This window comes from Cupressus sempervirens, chromosome 7 (assembly GCF_028749045.1).
Source record: "Cupressus sempervirens isolate cs-2001-9-10 chromosome 7, ASM2874904v1, whole genome shotgun sequence".
Lineage (NCBI taxonomy): Eukaryota > Viridiplantae > Streptophyta > Pinopsida > Cupressales > Cupressaceae > Cupressus > Cupressus sempervirens.
This window is the reverse complement of record NC_143124.1, coordinates 766,463,721-766,476,741: the sequence shown is the minus strand read 5'-3', so window position 1 is coordinate 766,476,741 and position 13,021 is coordinate 766,463,721.

The window sequence follows — 13,021 nt, the reverse complement described above, 5'->3', positions numbered from 1 at the left end:
TTTAGAATTGACTACAAAATGTGGTTGAGTCAAACCACATGTTTTAGCTATTTGAATATTGGTCATAACAGTGGATATTGTCCAACAAGGTCAAAGGCACCAAATTGTGAGTTTAATAAAGGCAAAGGCAAGGCAGATGTTGAAAATGTCAAAAATGATACGAACAAGACATAGAAGAAAAAGGAGGATTGCATCACATCAAGTAGAGAATGGATCATTTCACCCAATGGGTCAGGTGATCACACCTCATCAAACTAAGCAATTAGGAGGTATGTGGGACTGATTTTCAAAAAAGTTATATCATACATCAATTCCAAGGGATTTAGTTTTGAAAAGATTCTATAAGAATGAATAAAGATGCAAGATGTTATTAGGAATCAAAGATTTTTAAAAAAGTTTTTCATGTTATTGTCGAGCATGAAAAGTTTCCTATGATTGTCGAGTGAAATGCTAGAGGATGCTGAGCTAACATACTAGCTAGTTGTTGTCGAGCTCATAATGGTTGCCAAACAAATAAAAGGAATAATGGATGCCAAGTGAGCCAAAAATTAGTTAACGCCAAGCTTGTAGTTATGTAAGTACTCAACATTAATTATAGTACTTCAAAGAGGTATTTGATCGATTTCAACTCATTTTACATCATTTCAAAATTGAGAAAGATCAAGAAGAGCTAGAGGCAATCTGTAAACTCATCTAAAGCATTTGTAGGAGATTTGAACAACCATTTGACATCATTTCATTAGATTTTGCAAGGTATTTATCATGTGCTAAGCTATGCTTTTTCTTAATTTTTAAACCCTAGTTTTGTAAAATGGTATCTAGTTCAAAGGGTGTAGAGGGTAAGGAGGTTTTGAATGTTCTGTTAATTAGTGATGCAGTTAAACAACCTATTTTAAAAAATATACCAAATATTGCATACAAAAAAGATCACTCAGGTGTGTTATCCATGATACCACCAAAAGTTCTAATGATTCAGGATGTCAGAAAGTGTTACAACTGTACGATTGGTAGTATTGGTGACATGGAAATTAGAGAAGCACATGGTAAATTATGTGAAAATGGAGTGTTAAGGGAATAATTCAAGATTGTAGAGAAGAAAGGGTTAACTCATGCCCTAGATTTCCCTATCACTTGTAAAATTGAATGGATCAATATTGTTTTGAGTAGGATTCATGATAGTTCACTATGGTTAGACAATGGGCCTATCAAAATCACCAAAGGAATAATCCATAGGGTAATAGGGTATCTATTAACCATATTTGCCTCCTCGCCAAATATTCAAATTCAAATGTCTAGGTCCACCCAATGGTCACTTCTCACTTTTAAATATTTAAATTCCATGGAAATACAAAATAAACAAAATTAAACCTTATATTATTTCCATGTCTTCTTAGTTTCCTTTTTGGCTCCCACAATTTTTCGCGTGTTTACATCTTGTGTAGATCTATGGTGAGTGCTATCTCGTATTATGGAGTTTCTTAGTGTTAAATAAAAGTAGGGAAGCAACCTTTTTCCATGTGTCCTAGATGGGACCTTGCTTCTTGTTTGTGTGTCGTCCTTTGACCAGATGACATGTCAAGCTATCAGTCGAGTTGGCATTTTTGATTGGACAATGCTTTCCCAAATTTCATCTTTCATTAGACCTTCTGACAATGTGAGAAAGCACTTTTCCACCATGTGGCATGTTGGTCCTATTTCTTATTAGCCATAAATAAATTAAAGATAAGTGCTGAGGAGGCAGATGTCTGCTAGCATACGGGAGGCACTTCATTGGTCAGGATCTGGCAATATGCACAAAGGGTGGTCCATGTTTCATTCATTGTTAGATTAAAGATGATCTATAGTAGGTGCTTCCTTGATTTATGAAGATGCAAGGATGTTAATGAATGTGGGGAAGCACTTGAAGGACATGTGTCCTTGTGGGATCAAGGAGATAATGCTATAGTTAGCATTGGCAGTTGGGTTGATATCTTTGTTAACCATCATGGTTAAGTTGGAGGGTTGACATAGTTATGATGGTTATGTGGTCAAACTTGGGAAGACCTTGTGATGTGGTGGAAAGAAATAGAACAATTGGCCCACGTGACCCATCTTGGTTGCAAGATTCAATTGACCTGCTGATTTTGCTGATTCATGAGCTAGAAATAAAGGAAATTGAGTTTTATTGCATGATCTAATTCTCATGACTAATCCCAACCATATTCAAATGAATTCCATGCCTAGTAAATGAGGGAAACACTCCACCACCTCTAGTTTTATCCATATACTTGGTTAGAATGGTTTAATGGCATCATTTCTATCTTCTCAAAGCCTAGTTTTGGCAAGATGTTGGATTTCATTGTATCTGAATCTGTGCAAAGATCATATTTTCTCTAGATCTGTATGATTTTTCTTTGTAAGATTTAATAGCAATAGTTATAGAGTAACTCTAGGATAGAAAATATCTCAGATATGCTTGAGCTATAAAGACAATTTTTCTAGATTTTGTTAAGATCGAACCCTCGCTATTTCTCTGGCATTGCTCTGGCTTGCCAATGTAAATCCCCTTTACCTCTAAATTGTATGGCATTTTGCCTTATCTATTTGCCTCTCATTGGTGTATTGTGGATATCTGTAACCTTTTTGATTAGGTTTCCACAATCCATTAGACTTTTTAATTTGCTATATCGGTATATATATATATATATATATACTATTATTAATTTATATTTAATATCTCCTTTCTTTTTTAATGCTTTTAGTTTTCCTTTTTTACGTGCTTTTGCCTCTCGATTGTTTTATTCTTTACTTTTTAAGATCTCTAATTCTTTGCTTGGGAGGCTCTTACACTTGCTCTAGTTTAGGTTCTTTTTATTTTGTCTCTTGTTTTTTATTTCCTAGGGGTAATGTCAATTTTTACTCCTTATTTTTAAGTTTCTTCTTCATTTTCTCTCCCATGGGTCCCCCCTTTTAGCTTTTTAGCTTTTTTATTTTTATTTTATTGTCTTCTCCTCTATCCACCTCACTTTATTCCAACTTTTTCCCCTTATTAACCACTAGACTGCCTTGATCTGCTCACTTTTTCATTCTTGCATTCTCTCATCCTGATGATGGATCACAAAGTGTGATCCAAAACGTTGATGCTAAAAAAATGAACACAATCAAATCCAGAAGCAAAACATTAAAAAATCTATAATCTTGCATGATTGTATCTTTTTTTGGCCTATGAGTGATATAGAAGTGAATTCTCTTCTTTCTTGTGTCATTTATTTGGGTTTTCTGATCTCCATGTGATTTTTAGATTAAAACAAGTCTGGATGTGTATATCTTTAGGTGTTATTATGGTTTAATAGTGTATATATGGGTAGAGATTGGTTTGAACACTCTAATTTGGTGCATCACCTCCTTAGAACATATTGGGTAGATATTGTTTCTTGCATCCCCTTCTCCCTTTTCTTCTCCAAGAGTAGCTAGTGCATCCTGATAGTAAAGGAAGCCAACCTTCTCCAGAGACTTAACCTCAGAGTTCAAGTCCCACAACTTGGAGGTTTTTTCCATGTTTCACAAGGTTATCCTTAGGTAAAAAATTTGGAAAAGGGTGAAAATTTTTGTGACAATAGTTTTTGGCATGTCCTTGCGGGCCCAAGGAGATAATGCTATAGTTAGCATTGGCAATTGGGTTGAAATTTTTGTCAACCATTGTGATTAAGTTGGAGGGTTGGCATAGTTATGATGGTTATGTGGTCAAAATTAGGAAGGCCTTGTGAGGTGGTGGAAAGAAATAGAATGATTGGCCCATGTGGCCCAACTTGATTGCAAGATTCAATTGACCTAATGAATTTGCTAATTCATGAGCCAAAAATGAAGGAAATTGAGTTTTATTGCACGATTTGATTCTCACGACTAATTCCAACCACTCTCAAATGAATGCCATGCTTGGTAAATGAGGGAAACACCTCACCACCTCTAGTTTTATCCATCTACTTGGTCAAAATGGTTTAATGGTACCATTTTTGTCTTCTGAGGGCATTATTTTGACAAGATGTTGGATTTCATTAGATGTAAATATGTGCCAAGATCAGATTTTATCCAGCTTTGTATGATTGTTCTCTGTAAGAATTAATGGCAATGGTTGTAGAGTAACTCCAGGATAGAAAATATCTCAGTTATGCCTGAGCTATAAAGGTAGTTTTTGTAGATTTATTAAGGTCAGACCCTCTCTGTTTCTATGGCATTACTCTGGCTTGCCATTGTAAATTCCCTTTTCCTTTGAACTATATGACATTCTACCTTATCTCCTTTAGCCATTGATGTGTAGTGCAAGACCTATTTTCCTCTCATTGGCGTATTGTGGATATCTTCAATATTGCATGACTGTATCTTTTTTCAGCCTACGAATGATATATAAGTGAATTCTCTTCTTCCTTATGTCATTTATTCGGATTTTTTGATCTGCATGTGATTGTTAGATTAAAACAAGTCTGGATGTGTATATCTTTAGGTGTTATGATGGTTCAATAGTGCATATATGGGTAGAGATTGGTTTGAACACTCTATTTTGGTGCATCACCTCCTTAGAATAGATTGGGTAGATTTTGTTTCTTGCATCTCCTTTCTTTTCCTCTCCAAGAGTAGTTAGTTGCATCCTGATAGTAAAGGAAGCTGGCCTTCTTTGGAGACTCAACCTCACAGTTCAAGTCCCACAACTTGGAGGTTGTTTCCATGTTTCACAAGGTTGTCCTTAGGTAAAAAATTTGGACAAGGGTGCAAAATTTTGTGACAATAGTTTTTGGCATGCTTGGTGGGACAATATTTAGAAAATTTGAAGTCTTTTGGTGTCAAAATGAAGATTTCAAGATTAATGCTGAGAAGATAGTACTCCTCTTAGTATTCTAGGCCTTTAAGAGGCTCATTTCTACAATCACTTGGCAACTCTACACCCTTCACATTTGGCTCAGACCAAGTTGCTGTGATTCATGCCCAAAGATGAAACAAGGGCATCTTCTACAAGTAATTTCCAATATCAAGAACCCTCATTTTAAAATCCTAGAAGAAAGAAGACTAGATTTTCTTTATCGCCAATTAGGAGTACAAAGGAAACACATACCCCTGCAAGATCCATTTCCACTCCTCCTTTTGTTAGGTCTTAATTGAGAATACCATCAACTCATATCAATAGATCACTTTCTTATATGGCAAGAGCTCATGCTTTTGCCACCTTTAATGGTGGAAGTCCTCTTTTATTGGCTCAAAGACATGACATACCAATAGCTACACTTAAAAGTATACCTAAATTTATTGGTGAAACTTCTATCTCTCCCCTAGAACACATTCAAGAAGTTGTAAATGTCTGCAATATCCATGGTATTGTAGAAGATGATGTTGCAGTTAGGCTTCTAGCCTCATCCCTGAAAGGAAAAGCACTACAATGGTATAGAGGTTTGTCTCATGGTTAAATAATAGATTGGGATGGATTAGGAATAGGACTATGTAAACACTTTGAGGAAAAAAGTGACCATTTGTCACTTTTAGAATAGTTGAATACTATAAAAAGAGCCCCACAATGAATGTATGACCAATTTGAACTATAGATTTTGAAAGACATAGGATAGAATACCTACTTCAGTGAAGCCTACCCCTGGTAATGCCTTCTTGCATTACCTTAAAGCTTTCAATAGTGACATTGCCACCATAATCTAGACTATGGGAGGAGAAACTTTACCTAATGCTTATGACATAGAAATATAAATAGAAAATAACCTAATACAAGGAGGTAAGTTAGCTCCAAGGCCTCCTATTCCTTTCTTCCTTAATGTCCAAAATCACCAACCAACAATGGCCCCTATTCCTACAACTTCCACACCACAACCTCTTTCTTTAGCTCCTCAAGCTTCCACATATTTGAGTGAGCTCAGAGAGTTGAGGGACATGATGTAGGACCTTATGTTGAGTAACCAAAGATTGCAAGATTAGGGCTCTAACATAGATAAAAGATTGTAGGTTCAAGAGAGGAAGCTAGAGGATGAAAAATCTAAAGATAACCCATAAATGCAAGGACATGGTGATTGCTCCTTTGAATCATTAGGTAGAGGAACATTGTAATGTAAACTAGGATTCCATTGCTCACAACACTAGGAGAAAAAGAAAAGCTATTGAAGATGCTATCCCTCCTCCTAATAAGACCTCAACTTAAAATGCAATACCTCATGTACAAGCAGTAAATGATCAATCAAATATTCTTTAGCAGCAAAGGCAAAATAATTCTAGAGGAGATGTGAATAGTTCCCAAGTTGTTCCATCTCAACCTCCTCCACATGCAGTTCCCAAGGCTTCTCCCAAAGTACCTAATGCCTCATTTAGTGTGGTAGAATAGATAAAGAAGATGAATGTGAATATTTCCATGTGGATGTTGTAGCTACTATACCCATACAAAGGAGGCTACTGCAATAGGAATTGGAGAGCATTGAACCAAAGAATCATCCATCAAGAGAAGAAAGTGCCACAAGACTAATACAACCATCAAGGGAGGTGGAAAAAAGTAAAAATGTTAGAGCCCCCTCCATTTTATGTTTCTCTGATTATAGGGGATAGACTAGTCCACAATTGCATGATTGATTCAGGGGCTAGTAGTTTAGTGATGCCAAAGTGTGTTGCTAATGCTTTGGAGATGAAATATGAACCCATTGTTAGGGATGTATTACAGTTCGATGGTAGTAATGTCAAGACTATAGGGATCCTTAGGATTGTGGAAATGGCCCTACATGCATGCTCTGGTTGTACTATAACTCAAGGTATATCAGTTGCTAAAGTCAAGCCACACTTTGCCATTTTTCTTTCAAGAGACTTCACTGCAAAAATAGTTTTTTACATATCTTCTAATTGATCACATTTTTTTTAGAACAAGATATGGAACCAAGGCTTCAATTAGAGCAGAGCCTCTAGCCCTCCATCATATTGAACCCTACACCCCTAATCTTATCAATATGAATTGCACTATCCTAGAAATGGATGAGAATGACATAGTGAATGAGCCTACCACTTCTCTAGTAGAGATACCTATTTTTCTCTTAGATGAATGGGCTAATGCATATCAGTTTGACCCTATATCAAAAACCCTTGAGACAAGCCTTGGTACATATTGTATATCAAAAAAAGGATGCTCTTGTCCCTAACCTTATGTAAAACCAAAGAAGATGCAAGTGAGATATGGAGTATGTATTTTGATGGATCAAGAAAAAAAAATGGATCAGGGGCAGGTATGATGTTGATTTCTCTTGCTCAAGTAAAGTACTACTTTTCTTGTAGGCTCCAATTTAGTTGTACTAATAATGTGGCTGAGTATGAATCCTTGATTTAGGGTCTCCTACTTGCTCAAAAAAGAGGAATTCAAGCCTTAAGTGTATATGGAGATAGTGAGTTGGTGGTTAATCAAGTGAGAAATCAAAATATCACAAAGAATGGTTTGCTCAAGTCTTATAAACATAGAGTTTGGGATCTACTTGAAGGCTTTCAAGCTTTCAATATTCATAATGTCCTAAGAAAAAAAAACAAACATGCTAATAGGCTTGCAACCATTGGTTTTCATTATGATATACTGGAACATGTTATTGATGAAAAGAAGCAAAAAATTAGAATTATTGTAAGGCTCGCCGTCCTAGATAATTGCACAAATTGGCAAGTATTTGATTCTAATTTATAGATTGTTAATTTCTTGCAAAATGAAGCAGAGTTCTCTACTAGAAATCAATCCAAACTAAAAAGTCAGTATGGGGACTAGATTATGAACCTAAACTTCAACAAATTGCCTAAAGGTCTAGTCACCTTAGAGGACATTTTTAACTCTTATGATCAAGAAAAAGGCAAAGGGTCAAACCTAACCACAAAGAAAGATGACTACACACATACACTATCGTTAATGGAAAGAATCTTAACATGGGAAAGGTATGGACTGATGCTAAATGAGAAGTTTTCATTAATTTATGTCAAGAATTCAAGGATGTTATTGCTTGGACATATGAAGACTTAAAGGGTTTTGACCCAAATCTATTTTAGTATACCATATATTTAAACCATGATGCTAAGCCTATTAGAAAAAAGTAAAGGATAGACAATCCATAGATTGAACCTTTAATGAGAAAGGAACTATCCAAACTTATAAAGGCCAATATGATTTTTCCTATTAAGCACTCTTCATGGGTAGCCAGTCTTGTTCATGTTAGAAAGAAGAATGAAGAAATCATATTGTATGTAGATTTTAGGGATCTTAATAAGGCTTCTCTTAAAGATCACCATCCCCTTCCTTCTATGGAACAGGTTTGGAGTCTTCCAATCCAAACGTCTTGAGTATCTCTTTGATGTACTTTGATTGTGTCATGAATATACCATGTTTTAGTTGATGTACTTGCAATCCAAAAAAGAACTTGATTTCTCCAAACATAGACATTTCAAACCCATGTTTCATTTTGTCAACAAAACTTTTGCAAAGTACTTCCTTTCCTCCAAAAAATATGTCATCCACAAATATTTCAGATACAAGGATATCCTTACCTTCTTCTGATTTGATGTACATGTTGCTGTTATCATTAGTTCTTTCAAATCCTATTTGCACTAGATACTTGTGAAGTCTCTCATACCAAGCTCTAGGGGCTTGCTTTAATCCATATAGAGCCTTATGCAATTTGCATACCTTATTTTTTTTATTTTCATCAACAAATCCTTTTGGTTGCTCTATGTAGACTTCCTCTTCAAGTATACCATTCAGAAATGTGAACTTAACATCCATTTGATAGACTTTAAATCCTTTGAAGGCTGCATATGCTAGTAAGGTCCTTACTCCTTCCATTCTGGAAATTGGAGCAAAAGTTTCTCCATAGTCTAGTCCTTCTTCTTGTGCATATCCTTTGCAGACTAGTCTTGCCTTGTTCCTTGTGATTTCACCATTCTCATCTAACTTGTTTCTAAACACCCACTTGGTTCCAATTACATTCTTGTCAACTGGTCTTGAGACTAAGGTCTATGTCTTGTTCTTTTCAATTTGCTCTATTTCTTCTTTCATAGCATTGTACCAGTCATCATCTTTTATGGCTTCACTTACTATTTTTGGTTCCATTTTGCTGAGAAGACATGTCTCACTTCTGAGTCTATTCCTTGTCATTGGTCTTGCCTCTTTGTTTCCAATAATTTGATCTACAGGATGATGTCTTCTTACATACTTTGCCAATAATGGTTCTTTGTTTGTTTGCATGTTGTCTCTTTCAAAATCTGAATCTTCATGTGTATTTTCATAAGATTTTTCTTCATTTCCTTCCTGTTGATAGTTCTTAGAATCTGAATGAACATTCTCTGTATTTTGCAGCTTGGCTTCTGAATGTGTTTGCTACTCAACATTCACTGTCTGTGACTCGACATATACTAGATTTTGTTGCTGATTGTCATTCTGAGTTGCAACTTCACCATTATTAGGTATACCTTCATAAAAGTATACAAAGGTCTTGTATTCTTCTACTTTTTTGGTGTTCTCAACACCTTGAACTTTTGCAAGCTCATAGAATTTCACATTTGTGCTTTCTACTACTTTGTTAGTGTTAACATTCAAGCGCTTATAAGCTTTGCTTCTAGTAGAATAACCAAGAAATGTGCCTTCCTCACTCTTTGCATCAAACTTTCCATTTCTAGACTCTTTATATATATAACATTTTCATCCAAATATTTTGAAATGTTTTACATTAGGAGAATGCCCATACCATAATTCAAAAGGTGTTGCATTTTTACCTTTCTTGACTTGAACTCTGTTGAGTGTGTAGACTACAGTACTTACAAATTCTCTCCAGTACTTGAGTGCAACATTTTTCTCCATCATTAAGGTCCTAACACAATCAATAACTAATCTATTCCTTCTTTTTGCTATACCATTCTGAGGTGGAGTCCTAGGTGCTGATGTCTACCTTTTGATTCCTCTTTCATTGCAGAATTCTTCAAATTCTCTTGATGTGAATTCACCTCTATCAGATATGAGACATTTTAGGCTCTTCCCAGTATCTTTCTCAACTCTACCCAAGTACCATTTGAACATTTGGAACATATCTAATTTTTTTTTTCAGGAACATGACTGTCATCATCCTTGAATAGTCATCTACAAATAGCATTATGTATCTATCACCTTTTTAGCTTTTCACTTCAATAGGACCATACAAGTCCCTATGAACTAGCTCTAATACTTCATTAGAAGTATATGCCTTGCTTTTGAAAGTTGACTTGGTCATCTTCCCTAGTTGGCATTGTTTGTACATGGTGTTATTAGGCTTCTTCAACTTTGGTAGAACTCTGAATTTCTTCATTTTGCTAATGCTTATCAGATTGTCAAAATTTACATGACATAGCCTCTTGTGCCATAACCATACATCATCAGTTTGAACAATGAGACAAGAAGCATCTTCCATGTCTAGGTAGAACAAATTACTCCTAGTCTGGTCACTTTTTCCTATTAGACTTCCTTGAGAATTATAGATCTTGGCAATTCCATTTTCAAATTCAACTTTGCATCCTATGTTGCCTAATTGTGAGACACTTAACAAGTTGTAATTTAGGCCTTCAACATAGTATGCATTATCACATGATATCTTTTCAGTAAGCTTGATACTACCTTTCCCTTTGATCTGACATGGTGCATTGTTACCAAATCTAACACTATTTCCTTCGTATTGAGCAAAGGAAATGAACTTACTTTTATCTCTAGTCATGTGATGAGAGCATCTGCTGTCTATGATCAATTTGTTATTCTTGTTCATGTAGGTTACTAGGGCAGTTGCTTCATCTTCATCTAATTCATCTTTCATAGCCACATAGACTACTTCATCATCATTCTCATCAAAGTCTTCTTCAACAATGTAGCATCTTTTGCCTTTACCTCTATAGTCCTTGTTGTCCTCTTTCTTGTTCTTGAGGTTGCCTCCATCCTTGTGATTTTTCTTTTGTGTGCATCTGGTTGCAATGTGACCAACTTCATTACAATTGAGAGAAATGATTGACAACTTACCTTTGAATTTGCCTCTTCCTCTATTAGATCTTCTTACTAGTAATGCCTCCAATTGATCTACATCATCTTCATCAGTGCTGCTATCGCTGGATACATACTTTCCTTTTCCACTCTTTTTCTTTGTATGAACCTCCTTGTTGTCTTTTATTTTCATCTTGGCTTTGAATGTAGATTCAATGTTTTCTGGCTTGTAGTTGTCAAAGTTGGATAGCTCAAAGGCAGTGAGTCTTCCAATTATTCCTTCAAATGACAATGCATTTCCTAGTACACACCTTAGCTCTTGGGTGGTTGGTACTCTTATAGTATAGATAGGAAGCAAAGTTCTCAAGTATTTTCTATATACTATTTCTTTTGATAACTATCCTCCTAGGCTTCTTATGGCACTTACCACTTCTTTCATCCTTGCACCATATTGAGCAGCATTCTCTCCTTCTTCCATTTTCATGTCATCAAACTTTCCTCTTAGGCTCTCTCTTTTGGCTCTCTTGACATTATCATGTCCTCCATAGTTTTTTGATAATGTTTCCCACATATGATGTGTAGTACTACATTCTTTGATGTCATCATACTTAGCATAGCTTAGTGCTGAAGCAATATCTAACATTGCTTGATTGTGCTCCTTCTTCTTGCTCATGTCTTCTATAGTGAGGGGTCCTGCAGGGTCTACATGATCAACTGTGATTGAGGTTTGTGCATAGTCACCTATTGATCAAAGATACAATTTCATTAGACTTTTCCATGCAAAAAAGTTGTCTTTGTTTAGCTTGGGAGCTTCTCTCTTGGACATCTTGATCTTCCTGCTGCTAGTACCTTGAAACAAATCAGTAGTGAGCTCTGATACCAATTGTTAGAATTCTTTTAGAATAATTGAGAGGGGGGTGAATTAGTTATTCAAGGTCCAATAATGTCCAATCCAAAATTTTTAATAAAATGAGGGTGAATCAGAAGTACTATCCTTTTTACTTTCTTATCATGCATGCAATTAAACATTAAACAATCATGAAAAGTAAACATGCATCACACCATAACACAAAGGATTTTGGTGACCCAAAAACCCTCCAAGAATAAGAAGGTAAAACTGGAGTAGGGATGACACCCACAAAATAACTACGTAATTGATTTCAACCATTTCTGATGGTTTTCCCTGTTAAAGGCTTTACACACTGTAAGATGTGACCCTGTTAAAGGATTTCTACACTCTGTTAGGAGTGTGCCCTATTAGAGGACTTAAGAACATTCAACTTAGAATGCCACTCTATGAAAGGATTTACATAGAGATTTTAGGCGCACCCAAGTCCATGGGATTTACAGTCACCTTCTCAAAAGGATCTTTTATCCCTCTCTAAGGATCTCCTATCCTTCTCCTAAGGATTTCTTATCCTTCTTCTGGGGATCTTCTATCCTTTTCCTGAGGCTTTCCACCTAGCTGTTAAGCTAACCTAGCGATGTAGGATTTCAATGTCTAATACAATGGTAAGAAAGTATTAGAAAGGTTTTGACCTGATAAATATTGCAACTCCAACCTTGCAGATTTCAAATCACTCTTCAGTTCTTTTCTTTGCTTGGCTTTTCTTCCTTGCAGTGCTGATAACTTGTCCACCCTTCAAGATCTATCTCCTTGAGTTCTTCCACTCATTATGCCAATGTAATCTATGGTCACTTGATCAACTCAAAGTCTTAATTCTCTGTGCTTACTCCTCACTGTTTCCTCCTTTTGACAATTCACACCAGCCTTCTCTTGGCTTCTTCACACGACCACACTTGTGACAAACTCTCTCTACACTATCGATCTCTAACTTGTAACTCCTTATAAAGAAATTCTATTCTTCGTTTCTTGCTCAAATCTTCCCGCTCATTAATTTTATTTGATCTGAGAAAATGATATTATTTTCCCTCCAAACTATTTCTTCTAGAAACTTCATGATAAGTCCATCAGTATTTGCCTTGAATTGGTTTGCATGGTTTACATAAAATTTTGTGACATCTACTCATCATCCTTATCATCCA